Raw genomic sequence first — 15,191 nt, 5'->3', positions numbered from 1 at the left:
ACATGGTTTAGTGGGTGACATTGGTAGCAGGGTGATGGTTGGACCAGATGATCTTGGAGGTCTTTTCCAACCTGAATGTTTCTATGATTCTATGTTACACTGATGAGAGGCTAGAGCCTGAGCTGGAAAAGATCATGTGGAACACGGGGAACAAGGTAGGTAGGGCTGCAATTTGCAAGGTCCTGCGTTTTTGCCACCTAACCTTACCCGTAAAAGTGGCCTAAAAAAAAAAAAAACAAAAACGGAGAGGGACTCCATCAGGGAGTGTAGCCATGGAACCAGGAATCATGGCTTTGAACAAATGGAGGGGAGATTTCGATTAGATGTGACGTGGGGAAGAAATTCTTCACTCAGAGCGCAAAGCGCACCTGGGAATTAGGGCTGAAGATGCACCTTGCTTCTGTTCTTTTCTGTGAAGAGTAGCATGAAATTACCTAAAACCCAGTGTTAAAAATAAACCCAGGGCACAGGATGGGAGGTGCAGGGCAGTCCCTGTGGCCGAGGGGCAGCCTTTCTCTCTGGCAAGCCAAATGGCCCGGGGGAGCCAGCCCCAGAAAAGGGGCCCTCACCCCCCCCAACCCTCCTCCCTCTTCCACGTGAGGGCGTCGCCCAGGCTGCCCCCAACACAGCCGCCCAAATCTGGCCAATCAGGGGCCGCTCCATCACAGAGGCTTGCTGAGGTCACAATGGCCACCACTGCCCCGCCTTTGCCGCGGGCCCTATAAAAGGGGCCCCCCTGCCGCTGGCCCCCCACTCGCTCAGCGACTAGGTCCTCTGACGGCCAGCATCCGCGGCAGGAGGAAGACCAGAAGCAGCAAGGCGAGAGGCAGCCCTCGTTGGTGTGAGAGGACAGCGATGCAGTCCCAGCAAGCACCAACAAGGACGGCAGATGACGAGAAGAAGAAGCGTCATGGGCGAAGGCAGAGCGCCGGCGGCACAAAAGACACCAGTGCCCAAGGGAGCTCTGGCGCGCAGCCCCCAGACGCTTACAGGCGGTACCATCGGCACCGCAACGACGCGGGGAACAGGCAGGCCCCTCAAGCGCACAGCGACAGGGGGCCTGGGCCTTCTCCTAGTCGAAACGGCGGCGTGAGGCAAAGGCAAGAACATCAGCCAGAGAGCCGCAAGGAGCATAGGCGTGATCATAGCGCGCGACACAGTGTGGGACCCAAGCATGGCCATACACCAGATGGCAGCGACAGACCCACAAATGGAAACGAAGCGCAGAGTGGCACGGGACCTCGTCGTGGAAGAGAACGAGCCCGTGGTTCGGCACCCCGGCCTGAAAAGTCTCCTGAACAAAGGCATCGCGTGCGGCCAGGCCCCAGCAAGGACGGGCTCAAACCTCAGCAACTCCAAGCCGAGCGCCGTCCTTCCCCCAAAGCAGACAGCGACTCGGGCCATGGGCCTTACAATTCACGCAACGGTCGCGTGGGGCGAAGGCAGGAACATCGGCCAGACAGCCGCATGGAGCAGAGGCGTGCCCGTAGTCCACAACACAGCGTGGGACGCAGACACGGCCAGAAACAAGATGACAGCGTCGGACCCACGAACGGAAATCCACCGCAGAGTGGCACGGGACCTACGCGTGGGAGTGAACGACCCCGTGGTTCGGCACCCCGGCCGGAAAGATCTCCTGATCGAAGGCATCGCGTGCGGCCAGTCCCCAGCAAGGACGGGCTCAAACATCGGCAACTCCAAGCCGTGCGCCGTCCTTCCCCCAAACCAGACAGCGACTCGGGGCATGGACCTTCCAACTGTCGCAATGACGGCATGGGGAAAAGGCAGGAACGTCGGCCAGACAGCCGCACAGAGCAGAGGCGAGCCTATCAAACAAGCCCGGACACCTATAAGCGGTACCATTGGCACCGCAACGATGCGGGGAACAGGCCATCCCCTCAAACACGCAGTGACAGGGGGCCTGGGCCTTCCCATAGTTGCAACAGTGGTGTGAGGCAAAGGGAGGAACACCAGCCAGAGAGCCGCAGGGAGCACAGGCGTGCCTATCACAGGGAACACAGTGCGGGACCCAGCCAGGGCCGTAAAACAGACGGCAGTGTCAGACCCACGCATGAAAATCAACCCGACAGTGGCGTGGGACCAAGGCGTGGGACCGGACGACCCCCTGGTTCGGCACCCTGGCCGGAAAACATTCCAGATGGAAGGCATCCCGTCTGGGCAGTCCCGGGCAAGGACTGGCTTATCCTTCTGCCCAACACCGTGGAGCCCATGGAGCTGGATCCACCAGAGGACGTGGAGGAAGCAATGGAAGTGGATCCACCTCCACCAGAACAGACCTGGGACTCCCGCAGCATGTCTCTGCTCTCTGCTCTCCAAGCGCACAAACAGCATCGCAGGAGTGCCCGTCCAGCTCCCTACTCGTTGTCACGCAGGCTCCATCCCAAGCACTAGCTTGGAGCCACCGAATGCCACGGACATCCCGCAGGATTACCTGCAAGACATCCCGGCAATAAACCACTCTGTTGCTGATTCTCAGGGCTTGCGTGACTGCTTCTTTCCCTACCCCTAGCCGTGGTGCGAGAGGTGGCATCCCTTGTGCACAGAGCCTCGAGGAAGAGCACAAGAGAGGACCCAGCTCCCTTCGGGCTGCTGCGCGGGGGGGGCAGGAGGAGTCCCCGAGGGCCACCATGCGCCTTTAACATTTGTGAAAATAAAGTGAGGGGTGAAAATAGGAGTGTGTAAGTGATTATGGGTGGCTAATTTCTTATATTAGGAGTGAGTTTCTGTATCTGAGTAATTGGCAACGACAGACGTGGAGAAGGCTGAGGTACTCAGCAACATCTTTGCCTCCACCTGCACTGGTAGGCGGGCTTCCCAAGTCTTTCATTTTCCTGAACCCGTAGATGGAGGCTGGGGGGATCAAAGTCCCACCCACCGTAAGGGAAGAGCAGGTTCGAGACCACCTGGTGAATCTAAAAGGTGCAAGTGTATGGGACCTGATGACATGAATCCCAGGGTCCTGAGGGAACTGGCTGATGGAGTTGCCAAGCCTCTCTCCATCCTAGTTGAAAAGTCCTGGCAGTCAGGCGATGTCCCTGGTGAGTGGAAAAGGGGAAACATCACACCCCTTTTTAGAAAGGAATGAGAAAGTCAGGTTGTTTATAAAGCAGAGGAACTCCTACTCAGACTGGGGAGGGAGAAGAAGACGAGATAGGCTACTCCAAAGTGGCTGGGCCATCAGAGGAACAGGAAGACAAAGTAGAAGATCTCATAAGGGCATCAAGAACTTCCCGAGGCCGATACCAGCGTGAGCCTAACTGGGAATGAGTGGCAAAAGCACCCTATTGTGACTGGCCCGGATGCTCCGTGCATCCTTGGCATAGGCTACCTAAGGAGAGGATATTTCAAGGACCTTTTTTCTTCAGGGAGCCAATATATGCAGGGGACTGCTGGAGATGATTTTTCCCACTTGTTCACTCTCCCTTTCTCCTTCACCTGCCTATTCTCCTCCAGGCTAGTTACGATAGCTCTTCAGGTCTTTCAATATCCTGTGGATGTTCAGACCAGCATGTTCTTATTGTAACATCTCCTGAGTGCGCTTCAGGTGTTGTCCAAGGTTAACCAACTACTTAGGAATGCCATCCAGAGATCTGTTCTGAGGCAGAAGAGTTATGAGTGGCAGGCAGTGTTGGAGGATATGGGCAGGCATCTAGAGCAGTGGACATCTCCAGTGCTTGGGAAATTCACCCCTGAACAGGTGCAAAATCCTAAAAAAATGGAAGAATGAAAGGCTTGAAGAAGGTGTGTCATCGCCCTAGCAATTCCAGAGAGACACAAATCACTGCAACGTGCTGGGGTTTGGCCCAATGCAGTTGCTCACCACCCACTGACCGATGCCCAGCCTGTCCCCAAGCAGCCGGTACCCCACAGTACTTGTCCAGCATGACGCCATACGGTACGGAATACCCCTTTGGCCAGTTGGGGTCAGCTGTCCTGCTTCTGTCCCCTCCCAGCTCCTCCTGCACACCCAGCCTCCTCACTGGCAGGGCAGCGTGAGAAGCTGAAACGTCCTTGACTCAGTGTAAGCACTGCCCTTCAACAATTCAAACAAGTAGAAGACATTTCTTCTCAGAAAGAGTGGTCAGGCATTGGAACGGGTTGCCCAGGGAGGTGGTGGTGTCACCGTCCCTGGGGGTGTTGAGTGCTGACTGGAGTGCTGCAGTGACTGGCTATATGCTCTTCAGAAGGGCCAGGCAGCAGAGAACGGGTGGTGGTGTGGCTCTCTATATTAGAGAGTGTTTTGATGTTGTGGAACTCGAGACTGGGAATGGCAAGGTTGAGTCCCTATGGGTTAGGATCAGCGGGAAGGCCAACAAGGCAGGCATCCTGGTCGGGGCCTGTTATAGTCCGCCAGACCAGGATGAGGAGACGGATGAGGAGTTCTACAGGCAGCTGGCAGCAGCTGCGAAATCGCCAGCACTTGTTCTCATGGGGGACTTCAACTTCCCAGACATATCCTGGAAATACAATACAGCTCAGAGGAAGCAGTCTAGGAAGTTTCTGGAGAACGTGGAAAATAGTTTCCTGACACAGCTGGTTAGTGAGCCTGTTAGGGGAGGTGCCCCGCTAGACCTTCTGTTCACAAACAGAGAAGGACTGGTGGGAGCTGTCGTGGGCAGAGTGACCACGAAATGGTAGAGTTCTCTATTCTTGGCAAAGTCAGGAGGGGGACCAGTAAAACTGCTGTCTTGTTTACCAAAAGGGTTGTTAGGCATTGGAATGGGCTGCCCAGGGAAGTGGTTGAGTCACCACCCCTGGAGGCCTTTCAAAGACGTTTAGATGTAGAGCTTAGTGATACGGTTTAGTGGAGGACTTGTTAGTGTTAGGTCAGAGGTTGGACTAGGTGATCTTGGAGGTCTCTTCCAACCTCAATGATTCTGTCATTCTGTGTGATTCTGTGTTCAAGGAAAGGTTGGACCTGGTGCGTAGGAACATGGTTTAGTGGGTGACATTGGTAGCAGGGTGATGGTTGGACCAGATGATCTTGGAGGTCTTTTCCAACCTGAATGTTTCTATGATTCTATGTTACACTGATGAGAGGCTAGAGCCTGAGCTGGAAAAGATCATGTGGAACACGGGGAACAAGGTAGGTAGGGCTGCAATTTGCAAGGTCCTGCGTTTTTGCCACCTAACCTTACCCGTAAAAGTGGCCTAAAAAAAAAAAAAACAAAAACGGAGAGGGACTCCATCAGGGAGTGTAGCCATGGAACCAGGAATCATGGCTTTGAACAAATGGAGGGGAGATTTCGATTAGATGTGACGTGGGGAAGAAATTCTTCACTCAGAGCGCAAAGCGCACCTGGGAATTAGGGCTGAAGATGCACCTTGCTTCTGTTCTTTTCTGTGAAGAGTAGCATGAAATTACCTAAAACCCAGTGTTAAAAATAAACCCAGGGCACAGGATGGGAGGTGCAGGGCAGTCCCTGTGGCCGAGGGGCAGCCTTTCTCTCTGGCAAGCCAAATGGCCCGGGGGAGCCAGCCCCAGAAAAGGGGCCCTCACCCCCCCCAACCCTCCTCCCTCTTCCACGTGAGGGCGTCGCCCAGGCTGCCCCCAACACAGCCGCCCAAATCTGGCCAATCAGGGGCCGCTCCATCACAGAGCCTTGCTGAGGTCACAATGGCCACCACTGCCCCGCCTTTGCCGCGGGCCCTATAAAAGGGGCCCCCCTGCCGCTGGCCCCCCACTCGCTCAGCGACTAGGTCCTCTGACGGCCAGCATCCGCGGCAGGAGGAAGACCAGAAGCAGCAAGGCGAGAGGCAGCCCTCGTTGGTGTGAGAGGACAGCGATGCAGTCCCAGCAAGCACCAACAAGGACGGCAGATGACGAGAAGAAGAAGCGTCATGGGCGAAGGCAGAGCGCCGGCGGCACAAAAGACACCAGTGCCCAAGGGAGCTCTGGCGCGCAGCCCCCAGACGCTTACAGGCGGTACCATCGGCACCGCAACGACGCGGGGAACAGGCAGGCCCCTCAAGCGCACAGCGACAGGGGGCCTGGGCCTTCTCCTAGTCGAAACGGCGGCGTGAGGCAAAGGCAAGAACATCAGCCAGAGAGCCGCAAGGAGCATAGGCGTGATCATAGCGCGCGACACAGTGTGGGACCCAAGCATGGCCATACACCAGATGGCAGCGACAGACCCACAAATGGAAACGAAGCGCAGAGTGGCACGGGACCTCGTCGTGGAAGAGAACGAGCCCGTGGTTCGGCACCCCGGCCTGAAAAGTCTCCTGAACAAAGGCATCGCGTGCGGCCAGGCCCCAGCAAGGACGGGCTCAAACCTCAGCAACTCCAAGCCGAGCGCCGTCCTTCCCCCAAAGCAGACAGCGACTCGGGCCATGGGCCTTACAATTCACGCAACGGTCGCGTGGGGCGAAGGCAGGAACATCGGCCAGACAGCCGCATGGAGCAGAGGCGTGCCCGTAGTCCACAACACAGCGTGGGACGCAGACACGGCCAGAAACAAGATGACAGCGTCGGACCCACGAACGGAAATCCACCGCAGAGTGGCACGGGACCTACGCGTGGGAGTGAACGACCCCGTGGTTCGGCACCCCGGCCGGAAAGATCTCCTGATCGAAGGCATCGCGTGCGGCCAGTCCCCAGCAAGGACGGGCTCAAACATCGGCAACTCCAAGCCGTGCGCCGTCCTTCCCCCAAACCAGACAGCGACTCGGGGCATGGACCTTCCAACTGTCGCAATGACGGCATGGGGAAAAGGCAGGAACGTCGGCCAGACAGCCGCACAGAGCAGAGGCGAGCCTATCAAACAAGCCCGGACACCTATAAGCGGTACCATTGGCACCGCAACGATGCGGGGAACAGGCCATCCCCTCAAACACGCAGTGACAGGGGGCCTGGGCCTTCCCATAGTTGCAACAGTGGTGTGAGGCAAAGGGAGGAACACCAGCCAGAGAGCCGCAGGGAGCACAGGCGTGCCTATCACAGGGAACACAGTGCGGGACCCAGCCAGGGCCGTAAAACAGACGGCAGTGTCAGACCCACGCATGAAAATCAACCCGACAGTGGCGTGGGACCAAGGCGTGGGACCGGACGACCCCCTGGTTCGGCACCCTGGCCGGAAAACATTCCAGATGGAAGGCATCCCGTCTGGGCAGTCCCGGGCAAGGACTGGCTTATCCTTCTGCCCAACACCGTGGAGCCCATGGAGCTGGATCCACCAGAGGACGTGGAGGAAGCAATGGAAGTGGATCCACCTCCACCAGAACAGACCTGGGACTCCCGCAGCATGTCTCTGCTCTCTGCTCTCCAAGCGCACAAACAGCATCGCAGGAGTGCCCGTCCAGCTCCCTACTCGTTGTCACGCAGGCTCCATCCCAAGCACTAGCTTGGAGCCACCGAATGCCACGGACATCCCGCAGGATTACCTGCAAGACATCCCGGCAATAAACCACTCTGTTGCTGATTCTCAGGGCTTGCGTGACTGCTTCTTTCCCTACCCCTAGCCGTGGTGCGAGAGGTGGCATCCCTTGTGCACAGAGCCTCGAGGAAGAGCACAAGAGAGGACCCAGCTCCCTTCGGGCTGCTGCGCGGGGGGGGCAGGAGGAGTCCCCGAGGGCCACCATGCGCCTTTAACATTTGTGAAAATAAAGTGAGGGGTGAAAATAGGAGTGTGTAAGTGATTATGGGTGGCTAATTTCTTATATTAGGAGTGAGTTTCTGTATCTGAGTAATTGGCAACGACAGACGTGGAGAAGGCTGAGGTACTCAGCAACATCTTTGCCTCCACCTGCACTGGTAGGCGGGCTTCCCAAGTCTTTCATTTTCCTGAACCCGTAGATGGAGGCTGGGGGGATCAAAGTCCCACCCACCGTAAGGGAAGAGCAGGTTCGAGACCACCTGGTGAATCTAAAAGGTGCAAGTGTATGGGACCTGATGACATGAATCCCAGGGTCCTGAGGGAACTGGCTGATGGAGTTGCCAAGCCTCTCTCCATCCTAGTTGAAAAGTCCTGGCAGTCAGGCGATGTCCCTGGTGAGTGGAAAAGGGGAAACATCACACCCCTTTTTAGAAAGGAATGAGAAAGTCAGGTTGTTTATAAAGCAGAGGAACTCCTACTCAGACTGGGGAGGGAGAAGAAGACGAGATAGGCTACTCCAAAGTGGCTGGGCCATCAGAGGAACAGGAAGACAAAGTAGAAGATCTCATAAGGGCATCAAGAACTTCCCGAGGCCGATACCAGCGTGAGCCTAACTGGGAATGAGTGGCAAAAGCACCCTATTGTGACTGGCCCGGATGCTCCGTGCATCCTTGGCATAGGCTACCTAAGGAGAGGATATTTCAAGGACCTTTTTTCTTCAGGGAGCCAATATATGCAGGGGACTGCTGGAGATGATTTTTCCCACTTGTTCACTCTCCCTTTCTCCTTCACCTGCCTATTCTCCTCCAGGCTAGTTACGATAGCTCTTCAGGTCTTTCAATATCCTGTGGATGTTCAGACCAGCATGTTCTTATTGTAACATCTCCTGAGTGCGCTTCAGGTGTTGTCCAAGGTTAACCAACTACTTAGGAATGCCATCCAGAGATCTGTTCTGAGGCAGAAGAGTTATGAGTGGCAGGCAGTGTTGGAGGATATGGGCAGGCATCTAGAGCAGTGGACATCTCCAGTGCTTGGGAAATTCACCCCTGAACAGGTGCAAAATCCTAAAAAAATGGAAGAATGAAAGGCTTGAAGAAGGTGTGTCATCGCCCTAGCAATTCCAGAGAGACACAAATCACTGCAACGTGCTGGGGTTTGGCCCAATGCAGTTGCTCACCACCCACTGACCGATGCCCAGCCTGTCCCCAAGCAGCCGGTACCCCACAGTACTTGTCCAGCATGACGCCATACGGTACGGAATACCCCTTTGGCCAGTTGGGGTCAGCTGTCCTGCTTCTGTCCCCTCCCAGCTCCTCCTGCACACCCAGCCTCCTCACTGGCAGGGCAGCGTGAGAAGCTGAAACGTCCTTGACTCAGTGTAAGCACTGCCCTTCAACAATTCAAACAAGTAGAAGACATTTCTTCTCAGAAAGAGTGGTCAGGCATTGGAACGGGTTGCCCAGGGAGGTGGTGGTGTCACCGTCCCTGGGGGTGTTGAGTGCTGACTGGAGTGCTGCAGTGACTGGCTATATGCTCTTCAGAAGGGCCAGGCAGCAGAGAACGGGTGGTGGTGTGGCTCTCTATATTAGAGAGTGTTTTGATGTTGTGGAACTCGAGACTGGGAATGGCAAGGTTGAGTCCCTATGGGTTAGGATCAGCGGGAAGGCCAACAAGGCAGGCATCCTGGTCGGGGCCTGTTATAGTCCGCCAGACCAGGATGAGGAGACGGATGAGGAGTTCTACAGGCAGCTGGCAGCAGCTGCGAAATCGCCAGCACTTGTTCTCATGGGGGACTTCAACTTCCCAGACATATCCTGGAAATACAATACAGCTCAGAGGAAGCAGTCTAGGAAGTTTCTGGAGAACGTGGAAAATAGTTTCCTGACACAGCTGGTTAGTGAGCCTGTTAGGGGAGGTGCCCCGCTAGACCTTCTGTTCACAAACAGAGAAGGACTGGTGGGAGCTGTCGTGGGCAGAGTGACCACGAAATGGTAGAGTTCTCTATTCTTGGCAAAGTCAGGAGGGGGACCAGTAAAACTGCTGTCTTGTTTACCAAAAGGGTTGTTAGGCATTGGAATGGGCTGCCCAGGGAAGTGGTTGAGTCACCACCCCTGGAGGCCTTTCAAAGACGTTTAGATGTAGAGCTTAGTGATACGGTTTAGTGGAGGACTTGTTAGTGTTAGGTCAGAGGTTGGACTAGGTGATCTTGGAGGTCTCTTCCAACCTCAATGATTCTGTCATTCTGTGTGATTCTGTGTTCAAGGAAAGGTTGGACCTGGTGCGTAGGAACATGGTTTAGTGGGTGACATTGGTAGCAGGGTGATGGTTGGACCAGATGATCTTGGAGGTCTTTTCCAACCTGAATGTTTCTATGATTCTATGTTACACTGATGAGAGGCTAGAGCCTGAGCTGGAAAAGATCATGTGGAACACGGGGAACAAGGTAGGTAGGGCTGCAATTTGCAAGGTCCTGCGTTTTTGCCACCTAACCTTACCCGTAAAAGTGGCCTAAAAAAAAAAAAACAAAAACGGAGAGGGACTCCATCAGGGAGTGTAGCCATGGAACCAGGAATCATGGCTTTGAACAAATGGAGGGGAGATTTCGATTAGATGTGACGTGGGGAAGAAATTCTTCACTCAGAGCGCAAAGCGCACCTGGGAATTAGGGCTGAAGATGCACCTTGCTTCTGTTCTTTTCTGTGAAGAGTAGCATGAAATTACCTAAAACCCAGTGTTAAAAATAAACCCAGGGCACAGGATGGGAGGTGCAGGGCAGTCCCTGTGGCCGAGGGGCAGCCTTTCTCTCTGGCAAGCCAAATGGCCCGGGGGAGCCAGCCCCAGAAAAGGGGCCCTCACCCCCCCCAACCCTCCTCCCTCTTCCACGTGAGGGCGTCGCCCAGGCTGCCCCCAACACAGCCGCCCAAATCTGGCCAATCAGGGGCCGCTCCATCACAGAGGCTTGCTGAGGTCACAATGGCCACCACTGCCCCGCCTTTGCCGCGGGCCCTATAAAAGGGGCCCCCCTGCCGCTGGCCCCCCACTCGCTCAGCGACTAGGTCCTCTGACGGCCAGCATCCGCGGCAGGAGGAAGACCAGAAGCAGCAAGGCGAGAGGCAGCCCTCGTTGGTGTGAGAGGACAGCGATGCAGTCCCAGCAAGCACCAACAAGGACGGCAGATGACGAGAAGAAGAAGCGTCATGGGCGAAGGCAGAGCGCCGGCGGCACAAAAGACACCAGTGCCCAAGGGAGCTCTGGCGCGCAGCCCCCAGACGCTTACAGGCGGTACCATCGGCACCGCAACGACGCGGGGAACAGGCAGGCCCCTCAAGCGCACAGCGACAGGGGGCCTGGGCCTTCTCCTAGTCGAAACGGCGGCGTGAGGCAAAGGCAAGAACATCAGCCAGAGAGCCGCAAGGAGCATAGGCGTGATCATAGCGCGCGACACAGTGTGGGACCCAAGCATGGCCATACACCAGATGGCAGCGACAGACCCACAAATGGAAACGAAGCGCAGAGTGGCACGGGACCTCGTCGTGGAAGAGAACGAGCCCGTGGTTCGGCACCCCGGCCTGAAAAGTCTCCTGAACAAAGGCATCGCGTGCGGCCAGGCCCCAGCAAGGACGGGCTCAAACCTCAGCAACTCCAAGCCGAGCGCCGTCCTTCCCCCAAAGCAGACAGCGACTCGGGCCATGGGCCTTACAATTCACGCAACGGTCGCGTGGGGCGAAGGCAGGAACATCGGCCAGACAGCCGCATGGAGCAGAGGCGTGCCCGTAGTCCACAACACAGCGTGGGACGCAGACACGGCCAGAAACAAGATGACAGCGTCGGACCCACGAACGGAAATCCACCGCAGAGTGGCACGGGACCTACGCGTGGGAGTGAACGACCCCGTGGTTCGGCACCCCGGCCGGAAAGATCTCCTGATCGAAGGCATCGCGTGCGGCCAGTCCCCAGCAAGGACGGGCTCAAACATCGGCAACTCCAAGCCGTGCGCCGTCCTTCCCCCAAACCAGACAGCGACTCGGGGCATGGACCTTCCAACTGTCGCAATGACGGCATGGGGAAAAGGCAGGAACGTCGGCCAGACAGCCGCACAGAGCAGAGGCGAGCCTATCAAACAAGCCCGGACACCTATAAGCGGTACCATTGGCACCGCAACGATGCGGGGAACAGGCCATCCCCTCAAACACGCAGTGACAGGGGGCCTGGGCCTTCCCATAGTTGCAACAGTGGTGTGAGGCAAAGGGAGGAACACCAGCCAGAGAGCCGCAGGGAGCACAGGCGTGCCTATCACAGGGAACACAGTGCGGGACCCAGCCAGGGCCGTAAAACAGACGGCAGTGTCAGACCCACGCATGAAAATCAACCCGACAGTGGCGTGGGACCAAGGCGTGGGACCGGACGACCCCCTGGTTCGGCACCCTGGCCGGAAAACATTCCAGATGGAAGGCATCCCGTCTGGGCAGTCCCGGGCAAGGACTGGCTTATCCTTCTGCCCAACACCGTGGAGCCCATGGAGCTGGATCCACCAGAGGACGTGGAGGAAGCAATGGAAGTGGATCCACCTCCACCAGAACAGACCTGGGACTCCCGCAGCATGTCTCTGCTCTCTGCTCTCCAAGCGCACAAACAGCATCGCAGGAGTGCCCGTCCAGCTCCCTACTCGTTGTCACGCAGGCTCCATCCCAAGCACTAGCTTGGAGCCACCGAATGCCACGGACATCCCGCAGGATTACCTGCAAGACATCCCGGCAATAAACCACTCTGTTGCTGATTCTCAGGGCTTGCGTGACTGCTTCTTTCCCTACCCCTAGCCGTGGTGCGAGAGGTGGCATCCCTTGTGCACAGAGCCTCGAGGAAGAGCACAAGAGAGGACCCAGCTCCCTTCGGGCTGCTGCGCGGGGGGGGCAGGAGGAGTCCCCGAGGGCCACCATGCGCCTTTAACATTTGTGAAAATAAAGTGAGGGGTGAAAATAGGAGTGTGTAAGTGATTATGGGTGGCTAATTTCTTATATTAGGAGTGAGTTTCTGTATCTGAGTAATTGGCAACGACAGACGTGGAGAAGGCTGAGGTACTCAGCAACATCTTTGCCTCCACCTGCACTGGTAGGCGGGCTTCCCAAGTCTTTCATTTTCCTGAACCCGTAGATGGAGGCTGGGGGGATCAAAGTCCCACCCACCGTAAGGGAAGAGCAGGTTCGAGACCACCTGGTGAATCTAAAAGGTGCAAGTGTATGGGACCTGATGACATGAATCCCAGGGTCCTGAGGGAACTGGCTGATGGAGTTGCCAAGCCTCTCTCCATCCTAGTTGAAAAGTCCTGGCAGTCAGGCGATGTCCCTGGTGAGTGGAAAAGGGGAAACATCACACCCCTTTTTAGAAAGGAATGAGAAAGTCAGGTTGTTTATAAAGCAGAGGAACTCCTACTCAGACTGGGGAGGGAGAAGAAGACGAGATAGGCTACTCCAAAGTGGCTGGGCCATCAGAGGAACAGGAAGACAAAGTAGAAGATCTCATAAGGGCATCAAGAACTTCCCGAGGCCGATACCAGCGTGAGCCTAACTGGGAATGAGTGGCAAAAGCACCCTATTGTGACTGGCCCGGATGCTCCGTGCATCCTTGGCATAGGCTACCTAAGGAGAGGATATTTCAAGGACCTTTTTTCTTCAGGGAGCCAATATATGCAGGGGACTGCTGGAGATGATTTTTCCCACTTGTTCACTCTCCCTTTCTCCTTCACCTGCCTATTCTCCTCCAGGCTAGTTACGATAGCTCTTCAGGTCTTTCAATATCCTGTGGATGTTCAGACCAGCATGTTCTTATTGTAACATCTCCTGAGTGCGCTTCAGGTGTTGTCCAAGGTTAACCAACTACTTAGGAATGCCATCCAGAGATCTGTTCTGAGGCAGAAGAGTTATGAGTGGCAGGCAGTGTTGGAGGATATGGGCAGGCATCTAGAGCAGTGGACATCTCCAGTGCTTGGGAAATTCACCCCTGAACAGGTGCAAAATCCTAAAAAAATGGAAGAATGAAAGGCTTGAAGAAGGTGTGTCATCGCCCTAGCAATTCCAGAGAGACACAAATCACTGCAACGTGCTGGGGTTTGGCCCAATGCAGTTGCTCACCACCCACTGACCGATGCCCAGCCTGTCCCCAAGCAGCCGGTACCCCACAGTACTTGTCCAGCATGACGCCATACGGTACGGAATACCCCTTTGGCCAGTTGGGGTCAGCTGTCCTGCTTCTGTCCCCTCCCAGCTCCTCCTGCACACCCAGCCTCCTCACTGGCAGGGCAGCGTGAGAAGCTGAAACGTCCTTGACTCAGTGTAAGCACTGCCCTTCAACAATTCAAACAAGTAGAAGACATTTCTTCTCAGAAAGAGTGGTCAGGCATTGGAACGGGTTGCCCAGGGAGGTGGTGGTGTCACCGTCCCTGGGGGTGTTGAGTGCTGACTGGAGTGCTGCAGTGACTGGCTATATGCTCTTCAGAAGGGCCAGGCAGCAGAGAACGGGTGGTGGTGTGGCTCTCTATATTAGAGAGTGTTTTGATGTTGTGGAACTCGAGACTGGGAATGGCAAGGTTGAGTCCCTATGGGTTAGGATCAGCGGGAAGGCCAACAAGGCAGGCATCCTGGTCGGGGCCTGTTATAGTCCGCCAGACCAGGATGAGGAGACGGATGAGGAGTTCTACAGGCAGCTGGCAGCAGCTGCGAAATCGCCAGCACTTGTTCTCATGGGGGACTTCAACTTCCCAGACATATCCTGGAAATACAATACAGCTCAGAGGAAGCAGTCTAGGAAGTTTCTGGAGAACGTGGAAAATAGTTTCCTGACACAGCTGGTTAGTGAGCCTGTTAGGGGAGGTGCCCCGCTAGACCTTCTGTTCACAAACAGAGAAGGACTGGTGGGAGCTGTCGTGGGCAGAGTGACCACGAAATGGTAGAGTTCTCTATTCTTGGCAAAGTCAGGAGGGGGACCAGTAAAACTGCTGTCTTGTTTACCAAAAGGGTTGTTAGGCATTGGAATGGGCTGCCCAGGGAAGTGGTTGAGTCACCACCCCTGGAGGCCTTTCAAAGACGTTTAGATGTAGAGCTTAGTGATACGGTTTAGTGGAGGACTTGTTAGTGTTAGGTCAGAGGTTGGACTAGGTGATCTTGGAGGTCTCTTCCAACCTCAATGATTCTGTCATTCTGTGTGATTCTGTGTTCAAGGAAAGGTTGGACCTGGTGCGTAGGAACATGGTTTAGTGGGTGACATTGGTAGCAGGGTGATGGTTGGACCAGATGATCTTGGAGGTCTTTTCCAACCTGAATGTTTCTATGATTCTATGTTACACTGATGAGAGGCTAGAGCCTGAGCTGGAAAAGATCATGTGGAACACGGGGAACAAGGTAGGTAGGGCTGCAATTTGCAAGGTCCTGCGTTTTTGCCACCTAACCTTACCCGTAAAAGTGGCCTAAAAAAAAAAAAAACAAAAACGGAGAGGGACTCCATCAGGGAGTGTAGCCATGGAACCAGGAATCATGGCTTTGAACAAATGGAGGGGAGATTTCGATTAGATGTGACGTGGGG

Source organism: Anser brachyrhynchus, assembly GCF_964034855.1.
Source record: "Anser brachyrhynchus genome assembly, chromosome: 3".
NCBI classification, from domain to species: Eukaryota; Metazoa; Chordata; class Aves; order Anseriformes; family Anatidae; genus Anser; species Anser brachyrhynchus.
The sequence above is the reverse complement of the archived record's forward strand: the minus strand, read 5'-3'. Positions refer to the sequence as shown.